The sequence below is a fragment of the Gigantopelta aegis genome, chromosome 11, assembly GCF_016097555.1.
Source record: "Gigantopelta aegis isolate Gae_Host chromosome 11, Gae_host_genome, whole genome shotgun sequence".
In the NCBI taxonomy this organism is placed as follows: Eukaryota; Metazoa; Mollusca; class Gastropoda; order Neomphalida; family Peltospiridae; genus Gigantopelta; species Gigantopelta aegis.
In genome coordinates this window covers 19,328,029-19,340,502 of record NC_054709.1, presented here as the reverse complement: position 1 = coordinate 19,340,502, position 12,474 = coordinate 19,328,029, and the positions used below count along the sequence as shown (strand labels likewise).

The 12,474-nt window shown below is 35.0% G+C and overlaps 1 long non-coding RNA gene across 1 annotated transcript in view; it reads right to left on the bottom strand.

Annotated features, from left to right (window-relative positions):
- Window positions 1-3,566: 3,566 nt before the first annotated feature.
- The window catches only part of LOC121385262, a 74,087-nt gene continuing 65,179 nt past the window's right edge, over window positions 3,567-12,474 (bottom strand). The window contains exon 3 of the long non-coding RNA XR_005959518.1: window positions 3,567-3,960. This is a non-coding gene — a long non-coding RNA (uncharacterized LOC121385262). The remainder of the gene's footprint in view (window positions 3,961-12,474) is intronic.

Here is a 12,474-nt window from a genome sequence, read left to right as displayed (position 1 = left end):
TAGCATTTTATATGGCCATTTGGGTCACTGAACACGAATCCGGTGGAATTTTTTTGTCTACAGCCACGTTTTATAACCGGAACTGTATTTTATTCAAAATGCGGCCAAATACTGTCATTTGCCATTAATTAAAATGTTTTAGAGCAAATAATCCGTGTAATATATCAATATATAGGTTTTGGGAGTTGTAAAACATGAATATGGCACTTACAAGTAGCTTAGACTTCATACAGAGTCTCTTTGTACAGTTATGCAATAAGAATACAGTATTTTACTCGATGTTTTTTCAGTAGTTTGCGAGCACACTTAGTCCTATGAATCATCTTGTTTTATCTGCATAGTGTAGACAAAACAACACAAATAACCTATCTGCTGACCCTGAGGACTATCCACAGGTTTACAAATACATTAAAAAATTGTCGCTGCCTAATCAGCAGGATGCTTTCTGTATGCATTGCACCAGAAAAATGCTTCACGCAATTAGAAAGGAAGTTTGTATTGGATTGGATACTAGAAATGTCTACCACAAGACAGAAAGATCAGTGGCTAAACAAATATTGGTTGACTATAAAACACTTTCATTCACTTCAACTTATTTTTCGTGCTTATATCCAATTAGGGTTCAAGCACGCTGTCCTGGGCACACACGCCAGCTATCTGAACTGTCTGTCCAGGACAGTGGGTTAGTTGTTAGTGGTTAGTGAGAAAGAAGAGGATGTAGTGGCCTTACACCCACCCACTGAGCCCATAAGAACTTGCTCTGGTTTGGAGCCGACACCAGGCTGCGAACCCTGTACCTACCAGCCTGTAGCCCGATGGCTTAACCACGACGGTTAAAAAAAAAAAATCAGAAAAATTAAGACTTCAGAGAATAGTTAAAAGCCAAAGTCAACAAAATGTTGTAACATGTCAATGACTGATTGATAATGCGTACAATATCCGAACCAGAAATAGTTACCAGAAAAAAAGAGTTAGAATCTAAAAATGAGATTTCAAAAACTGCCTTTAGTAATATACAGAGATTACTACACGACTTTCAGTTTAATACCATTTTTATGAAAGAGTACATTAGAAAATGGTATTTAGCGAGCGAAAGCTTTTAAAACTATTTCGTATTACTGAGAGTAAAATCAGTCCTAAGTTCAGCCAGTCGTGTTTCGCTTACGATTATGAGCTATTTTGACTCGTTTCCGAAATGGTCATTCTTTTTAACATGAAGCGCATAAACCAGATTGCCGGATGTTTTTCTGCTCGGTCTGGCTGAACTGCACTGCTTTCTCTGGTTTAAGCTTTCTAGGACTGGCATTAGGGGACAACTCCTAAAGGTAACCCAGAGCATGTATAAAAGTGTTAGATCTTGTGTAATGTTAAATGGGAAGTTGATAGACTTCTTCAAGAATGAGGTCGGCCTGCTGCAGGGAGAAATTTTGTCGCCGATATTGTATTATTTTATTATTATTATTAAAATTATTTCATTTTAAATTCGTGTCCAGATTTTGAGCTGAGAGAATTAAGTTTATTTTTGCTTTTATATGCTGATGATATAGTAATATTTTCAAAACGTGTCGAAGGGCTCCAAACTGTTAAATGCTCTAAGTTCATACAATAAGAAGTGGAAATTGTGTCTCAATAAAAGAAAAACAAAAATTGTGTTATTTAGGAAAGGAGGTCATCTGAAAGAATGTGAAAATGGTACTATAATGGTATTAAGATTGACACCTTCCATCAATTTTGTTATTTTTGTATATTTACTTGAATTATAATAATAAAATTTCTCACGCTATTAGTGTACTCACAGATCAAGGTCGTAAAGCTTTATACGCTCTTAAGAGAAACACTAGGCATCTAATGCTCAACATTAATACTTCCCTTAGTTTGTTTGAAATGTACATTAAGACTGTTATTCTATATTGCTGCGAAAGTTGGGGGTCTCATATGGCATTTTCCATAGAAAAGTTACTTAGAATTTTGTAAAGATGTTTTGAAAGTTAAAAATTCGACTCCAAATATCATGATATATTTTGAATTAGGACAATATCCATTAATGTATATTCGAAAATATCGAATGTTGAAATATTGGCTTAAACTCTTGCAAACCAAAAACTGTATATCGCATACTGCATTCACAGAATTAAGATTCAAATGTGATAACTTTATTATCAAAGATAACTGGGCTGCTTACGTAAAACACTTGATGTGTTCCTTGGGACATTTGGAGCTATGGCTTCATCAAGATTCAATAATTAATGTAAAGCTCTGTTTGCAGTCTATATGGCAAAGAATTATGGATCGGCGGCAGCAGGAACTTTCATCTCAATTACAAGATTCCACTAAATGTTCATATTTCTACAAATATCTTGTTAACGAGAATGGACTATACCCTTCTCTACAGTATACAAAAGAAATATTACTAAGTTTAGGTTATCTTCACATAACTTGGCCATTGAGGTTGGGCGTTACAACAACACTCAGCGTAGCGATAGATTATGTATTTTCTGTGATATGAACAAAATTGAAGACGAGTTCCATGTTATCTTAAGTTGCCCTTTCTTTGATGACCTAAGACTTTTATATATAAACAAGTATTATTGGGTCCATCCATCCATGTTTAAGTTGGTTTCATTATTTAATTCCTCTAATAAAAATAACTTACGGCGACTGGGTAATTTTCTTCATAATGTATGTAAAAGACGACAAAATTCCCATACTTGATTTTCCTGTGTTCAAATATATATGATATTTCTCTGAGCTGGATATAGGGGTACAGGCATTTCCCAAATAATCTTTGGGTACTTATATTTTCAGTGGATAGGGGATACATTTCCAAGGGAGTTATGCCTGCTGTAAACATAGTTCCAGTCCAGTGGATGCTCTGTTCACAACGCTTCCCTTAAAACAAAAACTAAAATTACTTCTGTTATTAGCTACTATATTGCCAACAGTTCATTAATGCCTGCGTGCATTAGATTCTTTTCGAAATGTATATGCTGTTGTTTTATGCCGATGAATCTCTGGTTCAAGGCTGAAAGAAAGAATTGAATTGAAACCAAAAAAAAGTACAAAATCTTACGTCACATTGTGTTGATTCCATTCTCCCTTAATGTGCTGTTGGCCAATCGCATGAGCTTTTATATCCCAGCTTTGTTACGGCAAACGGTATCACACAATGTTGACGTACGGTTTTGTTATTAAACTCCGTTATCTCTCACGTGTATGTAATGGATAGAGGATGTTTCATGTTGTTTTGTTTTGGGTTTTTTTGTCAAATATGATTTATATCTCATCGATGAGATATAAATCATATTTGACAAAAAACATGAAATTTTCTATTTATTATATAACTTTTGGCACTTTATCGTTATTTTTAAAATGCCAGCAGCAAATTAATGCCGGCTTTCTTACAGTGAAGATAACATTTTCTATACTGACGATAACACATTCTAGAGTGAAATAGTGAAATTTTCACTCTAAAATGTGTTATCGTCACTGATATTTTAAGATATTTCACTAAATGTTATACAATAAAATGCATTATGTATACCTTGTGTAGGAAAGAAATACACAAACGCCATGAATTGGACAAAGAAAACAGGGAAATGAATTATACCAAGAAGCTACATGATTTACTAAACCTTATCACCGAGTTCACAAATGAATCTGGTCTAGGCCGACAGTTTGAATGACCATCTTCCACCCTGACTTTGGCACCAGCCACTCCTTCAACATAGACATAATGTATATTCACAGTACAAAAGACTCCTTCATAAACTCACTGATTGGGTTGTTAGTTAAATCTCGAAACTGAACCTCTGTGGCTGAATTAATATCTCTCATTACTTTGTCCTTTTCTTGCTGTTGCTGCTTCTGTTATGCTATTTTCTTCGGTTGCCAGTTAACGGAACTTAAAGTTCAAGGATGGAAGGTGTACTGTTGCATTGTATTGTCCATGGCCGTTTTAGCCTACAAGTAGACGTCTTCATAATTTACAGTCATAATTACTTCATCTGCTGCCCATGTTGACATATTGAATAAATTAATGGTCAGCCATTGAATTTGTACCCCCCCCCCCCCCCCCGCCCTCCCCCTCCGTATAATTTTCTGCGGTATTCCGAAATGGGGGTAAATCTGTATTTAACCAAGAAATGCAATATTTTTACCAACAATTTAATTTGCACTGTCTTCTAGTTACTTGAAGCCTTTTTTCTGGTACATAATATACAGAACGCCTGCTACTTACAAGATAGGCACCCGTGTAACTGTTTTCCTTCTGGTTGGTATCCGTGAGCCGGTTGTGCAGACATAACAGGATGGCTGCAAACATTTATGCCATCGCTTTTTCAACAATAAAGATATAGACTCATGTTTTTGGTATTAAATATGGTGAAGACTTGACCCATTTACAAATTGCTCACTCAAACTGCAAACAAAACAGTGAAATTCCATGATATCCTGTAGGAAAAGTGATATTGTTAATGCAAAAAGGGATGAAAGACCTCTACATGAAGTCTATGATATTTGAAAGTGTCGTTTTCGTGTTCTGTGACTCAGAAACCCCATATATAGATGTATTACATGAGGTGTAGGATGTAAAAGCTACAAAATACACAAAACGAGATGAAATGTTGCCGCCATTTTGAATAAATTAAAGTTCCGGATATAAAAATTGATTGCAGACAAAATATTCCACCGCATTCTTGTTCAGTGACCAAAATGGTCATGTACATGACCAGGCATATTTATTTAAAGTAGAACAAGTATTTATTAGCCCAGGCCTACTAATAGTAGTGCTAATATTGCTTCGTGCAACGGGGCTCAGATCATAACTAGGATTAAAGTAGTCCCGTACGTATAAAGACTATTTCATAAATTGTTTTATTTCGAATACGATTTTTATGTTGATGAGTGATGGAAACCGTACGTTCACGAACGAATTAGTGAATAATAATAATAATAATAATAATAATGATAATAATAATAACAACATTTATCCCGCAATCACTGTATACATTGGCAATATATGAATACTAGATAAATCTCTATATTTTCGGTCAGTGACCAAAAATATAGATCACGTGACATAAGCCCGACTCTAATTTTAGACTATGTTTTCAATAAACATACTCCTTAAATCATGTGTTTAAGTACATTAAATACAAATAACTTTAGTTTTGCCATAACAATAAAAAAAAAAATCTTGTATATTTATTTATAAATTAGTGCTTAGAAACGCTTTTTGAATGTTGCAGAATGTGGCTAGCGTCGAACAAAGAATGACGTCATGTATCTTGTATGACGTCAAAAGCCTTGCTAAGTTGGTGATCCTTGATTTGCGTATATAAACATGGAATAGATAATGATTTTTCGATGATTCCCGTAGGATTGCAGGATAAAAGAAATAACTGGTAACTGTCTTAAGATATCGGCTTTATCCTGCTCAGGTCGAATGGCGAATGCAGCTGAGCTCAGCAGAGCCTCGTGGCATTCGCCATTCTAACCTTCGCAAGTTAAAGCCGATATCTTAAGACAGTAACCAGTTATTCCCTATTCCCTATTTTAATAATATTTGTTTTGTTATTTAAAGAAGGTGATACATACAAATAGAGTGGTCTCCCGTATGGCCTACTCAAACAGTTAACACATTGTGTGTGTGTGTGTGTATGCACACACACACACACACACACACACACACACACACACACACACACACACACACACACACACACACACACACACATATACGTTCAGTTAGTGGTCTAATGTCTGTTTTGACGGCTACTTTTCAATGCATTAACCTGCTGTTTTTAGACTACTGTTGTATCTACGCAGATCCTGTACAAATTGATAAAACAATATTACAATAATGGAAATGAGTGTATAAAAAATAATCAATGACGTCAGGATGAGAATGACGTCAGGATGACGTTACGTCATCTTATTGTTAATTTGAAAAAGGCAATATGCCGAAACATGTAATTATTAAATAACTGAACTGTTGGTAGTAGTTTTATTATTATATTTTTTCAAAATGTAATTTTGTTATAATTCGACTTCATTAGAAGACTAATTACTACCATAATCGTATCTTCAGATCCAGTTCTACAGGTTATTTTTCTTATTTATACCATGACAAACAGAAATACTTTCAATACGGAACAGGAACTATTACAATTAGTCAATAAGCAGCTAAAACATCACCTCCACAGTGAGTACCTTGATAAATATATTGAAGCTTCCATTATTCCGAAAGGCTTAAAAGTAAAATTACCATCAAGTTTACACATTAACGAACAATCTTCAAGATTTGTCCAAGCAATTGAGAAAACTTTGGAAGAAGCGTCATTAACAATTATCAAAACAATCGCACAATATCATTGCCTACGTGTACAAACGCTTGAAAAAGACATAACCATGCTCCATGAAACAATCTTAAAAGATTTAAACAACGACAAGAAAACAATGTTCATGATTGACAATAACATAAAATACAAAGTACAACATGAAAGGAACAAACTGATTTCACGTAAAGAAAAGAAGTTTACAGGCATGTTATCCAAACAACCAAAAAGCAAAGATGATGGAAAGACATCAACAAATAACGAGGATAACAAAAAACAAAAAACCCAAGTCGATCAAACACACATATTGAAGAATAAAAGTGGTTTTCCCCAGAAACCTACTGATGCTAACTCTGGAACGCCATTGCTGTATTCGCAAATCGTCAAAAGAAATGTACCAGAACGTAATTGCTTAACTAACAAAAATGGCACACCAGCAAAGCTGCAATCTAAAGAGAAGGAGAAGGCAACAAACAACAAAAATAGGAATGTTAAAACATCACACAATGTTAAAAAAAACGAACAAAATGGGTCGGAGTGGAAAACAGTTCTTCCCAGAAAAAGAAACAACAATCTGAAACCGATAAATCGGATGCAGACGAAGGACGAGATAGTAGCACACATAAACAAAACCCTAATCAAACAAACAAGGTTAGTAGAAATCGCAGATTTATCTCCACCAAAAACCGGGCGAAATGGAAACGTATTAAACGCAAACATGACGAAATCAAAATGGCAAAGAAGAACATAATTAACATTTCCAACAAAAAACTAAACGATATAGAGTACAAACTTTTAGGAAAAGGATTGTCATTTTGTCCAACTCCAAAACCCGCTAACCAAAATATTTTAGCGGGTGATATATTCAAATTCTGTAGACGTTTACGGTTAATAGAATATTTTGGCAAAAAAACACATATTACTAATGATGATGATGCTAATAATGACAAATACAAACTATTATTTTCCAAGTTTAGGCCACATTCAAGTTGGACACCACCTCCCGGAAGAGACCAATGTCTTGACATCTTCATACACATTATAACACAAAGCATATTGAAAGAAAATAACAAAAAGAAACATTTTGGAAATATATCAAAAAGTGAAAGGAAGGCTCTAAGGAAACTAATAATGGATGACTCAATAGTCATAAAAAAAAGCCGACAAAAGTTCTACCATTGTAATTATGAACAAAGACAGTTATATTGCAGAAGTCAAGAGACAGCTGTCAGACAAGCGATTTTACAAAAAAAACAGAAACAGACTTAACTGAGGCTCATATAAAAACTGTTAACAAAATAATACATCAAATGCGCAATAATCAAGAAATTACAGAGGATGTATTTAAATGTTTAAAACACGAGGAACGTCAGACTCCACAGTTCTACATTTTACCTAAAGTACACAAAACTGTTAATAAAGACCTCCCTCTTGGATATCCAGGACGCCCAATCATATCCGGATGTAATTCACCAACAGAACGTATTTCGTGTCTCATAGATGACATTCTGAAGCCACACGTCGAAAAATTAGACTCATATGTACGTGACACATCGGACTTTCTTACAAAATTGCGTAATACACCAAATGTATCCAAAGAATCATTCCTCTAACTATGGACGTTTCATCTTTATATACAAACATTCCTCACAACGAAGGGATTGAAGCAATAGAAAGAACTCTAACTGGTGATAATTACAACTCCAACATACCCATTAAAACAATTAGTAAACTAGTTGCAACAATATTAGAATCAAATAATTTTCAATTTAATGGTGAAAACTTTATCCAAATGCAAGGCACTGCAATGGGTACAAGAATGGCCCCAAGTTATGCTAATTTATTTATGGGTTGTTTTGAAAAAGTTCTGCTGAGCAAATGTGTTAGATCGCCGCTACTTTGGCTTAGATATATAGATGACATATTTTTTATTTGGGACCATTCTGAACAAGATCTTAATAAATTCATTGAATCTGCCAATCAACAGCACCCTACCATTCAATTTACATACACATATTCAAGGAATAAAGTTACATTTTTAGATGTCGATGTCATTAAAACAGATAGTGGGTCTTTTTCATCAACTGTTCACACAAAAGTAACAAACACACACCAATATTTACATTTCAAATCAGCTCACCCCAAGGCATGTAAAAAAGGAATTCCTTTCAGTCAAGCTAAAAGGTACACCAGAATCATTTCAAACAGTGACACGTTAGAAACTGAACTAAATAGTTTGAAAAAACACTTCTTGAATAGACTTTACCCTCCTGCCATTGTAAATAATGCTATAGAAAAAAACATCAATTGGACCCAAAGAAAAACATATCGAATCTCCTGCATCTACGTCTGAACAAAAAACAATGATACCTTTTGTCGTAACATACAACCCATGCCTACCAAATATTGGCCATATATTACACAGATATTGGGGAATTCTCGAACAGTCAAGTAAACTCAACATACTAGCACAAAGTAAACCAATTGTTGCTTTTAAAAGACCACATAATCTTAAAGACATGCTTGTTCATTCTAAACTACAATCTAATGATGATAATAAAAAGCACTCTGCATTAAAATGTGGTAAAAGTAAATGTAAAAATGACAAATTCCTTGAAGAAAAAACGCACTTTGAAAGCAGTCAAACTGGACGCGTTTATCCCATAAAACATACTATGACATGCTGTTCTTCAAACGTAATTTATCTTATCACTTGCACAAAATGTAGTATGCAATATGTAGGACAAACAGGGGGTAAGATGTCTTTACGTATGAATGGACATCGTAGCGACATCAATTTATATCCTAGCAAATCTACGTTGGTTAATACCCACTTTAATACGAATTATCATTCCATATCTAACTTTTCTTTTATGCCTATTGAACAAGTATTTAGCAGTGATGAACATCATCGACTAGTTAGAGAAACTTTTTGGATACACGAACTGAGAACCAAAACGCCACATGGCCTTAATGATAACGTTATATTTCATGTAAACATCTTAGGCATTCAGTAACGTTATAAATATCCAATGTAGTACAGTGACATTACTTTGTGTTTCCATGTTCCATAATTAATTAAATAATCTTGTCTTTATAGTAATTTAACAAATTGCTATAAAATGCATTTATACACTTATTATTACCTTTTTCTATTTAAAATGTGACATTGTTCTTTAAAATTTCAATACGTTCAGTTAGTGGTCTAATGTCTGTTTTGACGGCTACTTTTCAATGCATTAACCTGCTGTTTTTAGACTACTGTTGTATCTACGCAGATCCTGTACAAATTGATAAAACAATATTACAATAATGGAAATGAGTGTATAAAAAATAATCTGTTTGTCTCAATGACGTCAGGATGAGAATGACGTCAGGATGACGTTACGTCATCTTATTGTTAATTTGAAAAAGGCAATATGCCGAAACATGTAATTATTAAATAACTGAACTGTTGGTAGTAGTTTTATTATTATATTTTTTCAAAATGTAATTTTGTTATATATATATATATATATATATATATATATATATATATATATATATACACACACACGTCTCTCTCTCTCTCTCTCTCTCTCTCTCTCTCTCTCTCTCTCTCTCTCTCTCTCTCTCTCTCTCTCTCTCTCTCTCTCTCTCTCTCTCTCTCTGTGTGTGTTATATTATATGCAATGAAATATGTTTTCAATCAAAAACATACATTCAAAAGCACTATTCTCCCTAACCCTAATTATAATACATGCATGCAAGACATCAGACATACTTAATATGATATACAAACTGGGGTGATCAGTCAAATAGTATGTTCTAAGTTAAACAGCATTAATGGTAGCTAAATGTTACATTGGGTTATAAACTAACCTTGTGACTCTTTGGCATATGATTGTATGTATTTTTGTTTCAAGAAGGCAACAAGTGGTTCATTTTTGATATTACTATTGAGCAAATTCCACAAGTATGCTCCTGCAAGTACAAAACGTCTTCAATAAAAAAACATTCTGTCTCGGATTGGATATGTACAAAACATGTTTGGGATGATGGTCTTTTGTTGTGGATTTATATGTGAGCAGAATGATTGGAGAAACGTTTATGAATTGTGCAGATAAGCGTGGGTTTTTGGTGTTGTTATTTTGTTGTTGTTGTTTGTTTGTTTTTGTGTTGTTGTTTTTTGTTATTGTTATTTTTTTTTGGGGGGGGGTTCTTGTTTGAAGTTTTCTAGTTTAGTTTTTTGTTTATTTGTTTTTGTTTTTGTTTTTGTTTTTTGTTTGTTTGTTGCTGTTGTTTTTTGTTGTTGTTTTTAGGGGGTGTACATTATAATACTGTCGTGAATGTTTATCATAATTTTTATATTTAACTATTTTAGCTCATTAAGAATTTCTGTAGCAGACATACCTTTGACAATATAAATAATTAGTCTTACCGCTTGGTTGTGAATTTATTTTTGTAATTTGTCTAGGGTTATTTTGGGATACTGCACCCATATTGTTGAACATTAACTAGTTAATGTTAGTGAAGATAAATGGATTGTAGCAAATATATAGACAGTTTTGATCAAGGAATTGTCTTAAAATATTAATTACACAATGTATGTTCCTTGATGTGATACTTCCAGCTTAAGGGTTGATCAAATATGTGCTAGTGCCAAAGAGTTCTTTCTTTAATAATGAATAAATATACTGTTATGTAATTGTGTAATACTGTTGTGAAATTGCCCCCAAAATACTTTGTTTTCACAGCACCTCCTATCAACCTAATGCGTTTTTCCACAGTGAAGAAACCATTTGCAGGATGAATGAATGAACGAACGGACGAGGGAACAAACGAACGAAAGAACGAATGAATGAACGAACGAACGAACGTAAGCGTGGAAGAACGTAAGCATGAACGAATGTATGACACCGGAACAAGAACAAAGAAACAAACATGGCTACCTCTTACTAGTCATTTGGAATCACTGCCCAAATTTATTCAGGCGATGTTAAAAGCAAAATGCTAATGGATCACAATACGAGTACCCAGTCATAATGACTAACAACCGAATTGAGAAAAACGATTTTAAAAGAAAAGGGAAAGAAAATGTTTAGGTTTCATTAGGAATCCTGGAGAGAGAAAACCCCCAAAACCGTGTGTATTACACACGTCGAATTAATACGAACGGACCCTCAGGCACCTTGAAACGGATTAGCCAACTGTCAGTGGGTTTTTTAAACTACTAATGAGATTTCTTGCTGGGAACAGTCTATTGTGAAGACTGGCCAAGCCCAGAATGGCAACAGACCCAGCCGCATGTGACCAATTTTCGCCCGCCAGAGGGACAGCTTCAGTCCCTCGGGTCATCAATGCGTGCACAATCTAAATCTGGAAACAGTATCAGACGTGGTTATTTAATACAAGGGAGATAATTGATTGCGCATTGACTGGCGTTCGATCGCAGCGTATCGTGTAATGGGTATAGGTGTACACAGTTTACAGGCTGTAAACGCTTGGGATACAGTTTCGGTTTAATGGATCATGGATTTTGTTGTGGGCAGTTAGCAAATATTTTACGTCTTAAATTTTAGCGTGGTGAAGCTTAGTTGTGGAGCGCTTGCCCTAGGGGTGATGGGCCCTAGGATCGATCACCGTTTATGGACAGACGTGTTGAATTATCGCGTTCAAACCACCGCTCCTCGCCTAGCACATGCATCATCCGTCTTATATTTAGCATCATATACTGGAATGAACGAATGGGTGAATGAATGAATATTTAACGACATCCCAGCACAGTTGGGGGGGGGGGGGGGGTGCAGGACGTAGCCCAGCGGTAAAGCGCTCGCTTGATGCGCGGTCGGTCTTGGATCGATCCCCGTCGGTGGGCCCATTAAGGTAATTTTCGTTCCAGCCAGTGTACCACGACTGGCATATCAAAGGCCGTGGTATGGTACATATAAAAGATCCCTTGCTGCTAATCGGAAAGAGTAGCCCATGAAGTGGCGACAGCGGGTTTCCTCTGTCAATATCTGTGTGGTCCTTGACCATATGTCTGACGCCGTATAACCGTAATTTATGAAATGTGTTGAGTGCGTCGTTAAATAAAGCATTTCCTTCCTTCCCAGCACGGCTGTGTTTTAATTTCCCATCTCTCGACTTACGACGGGTG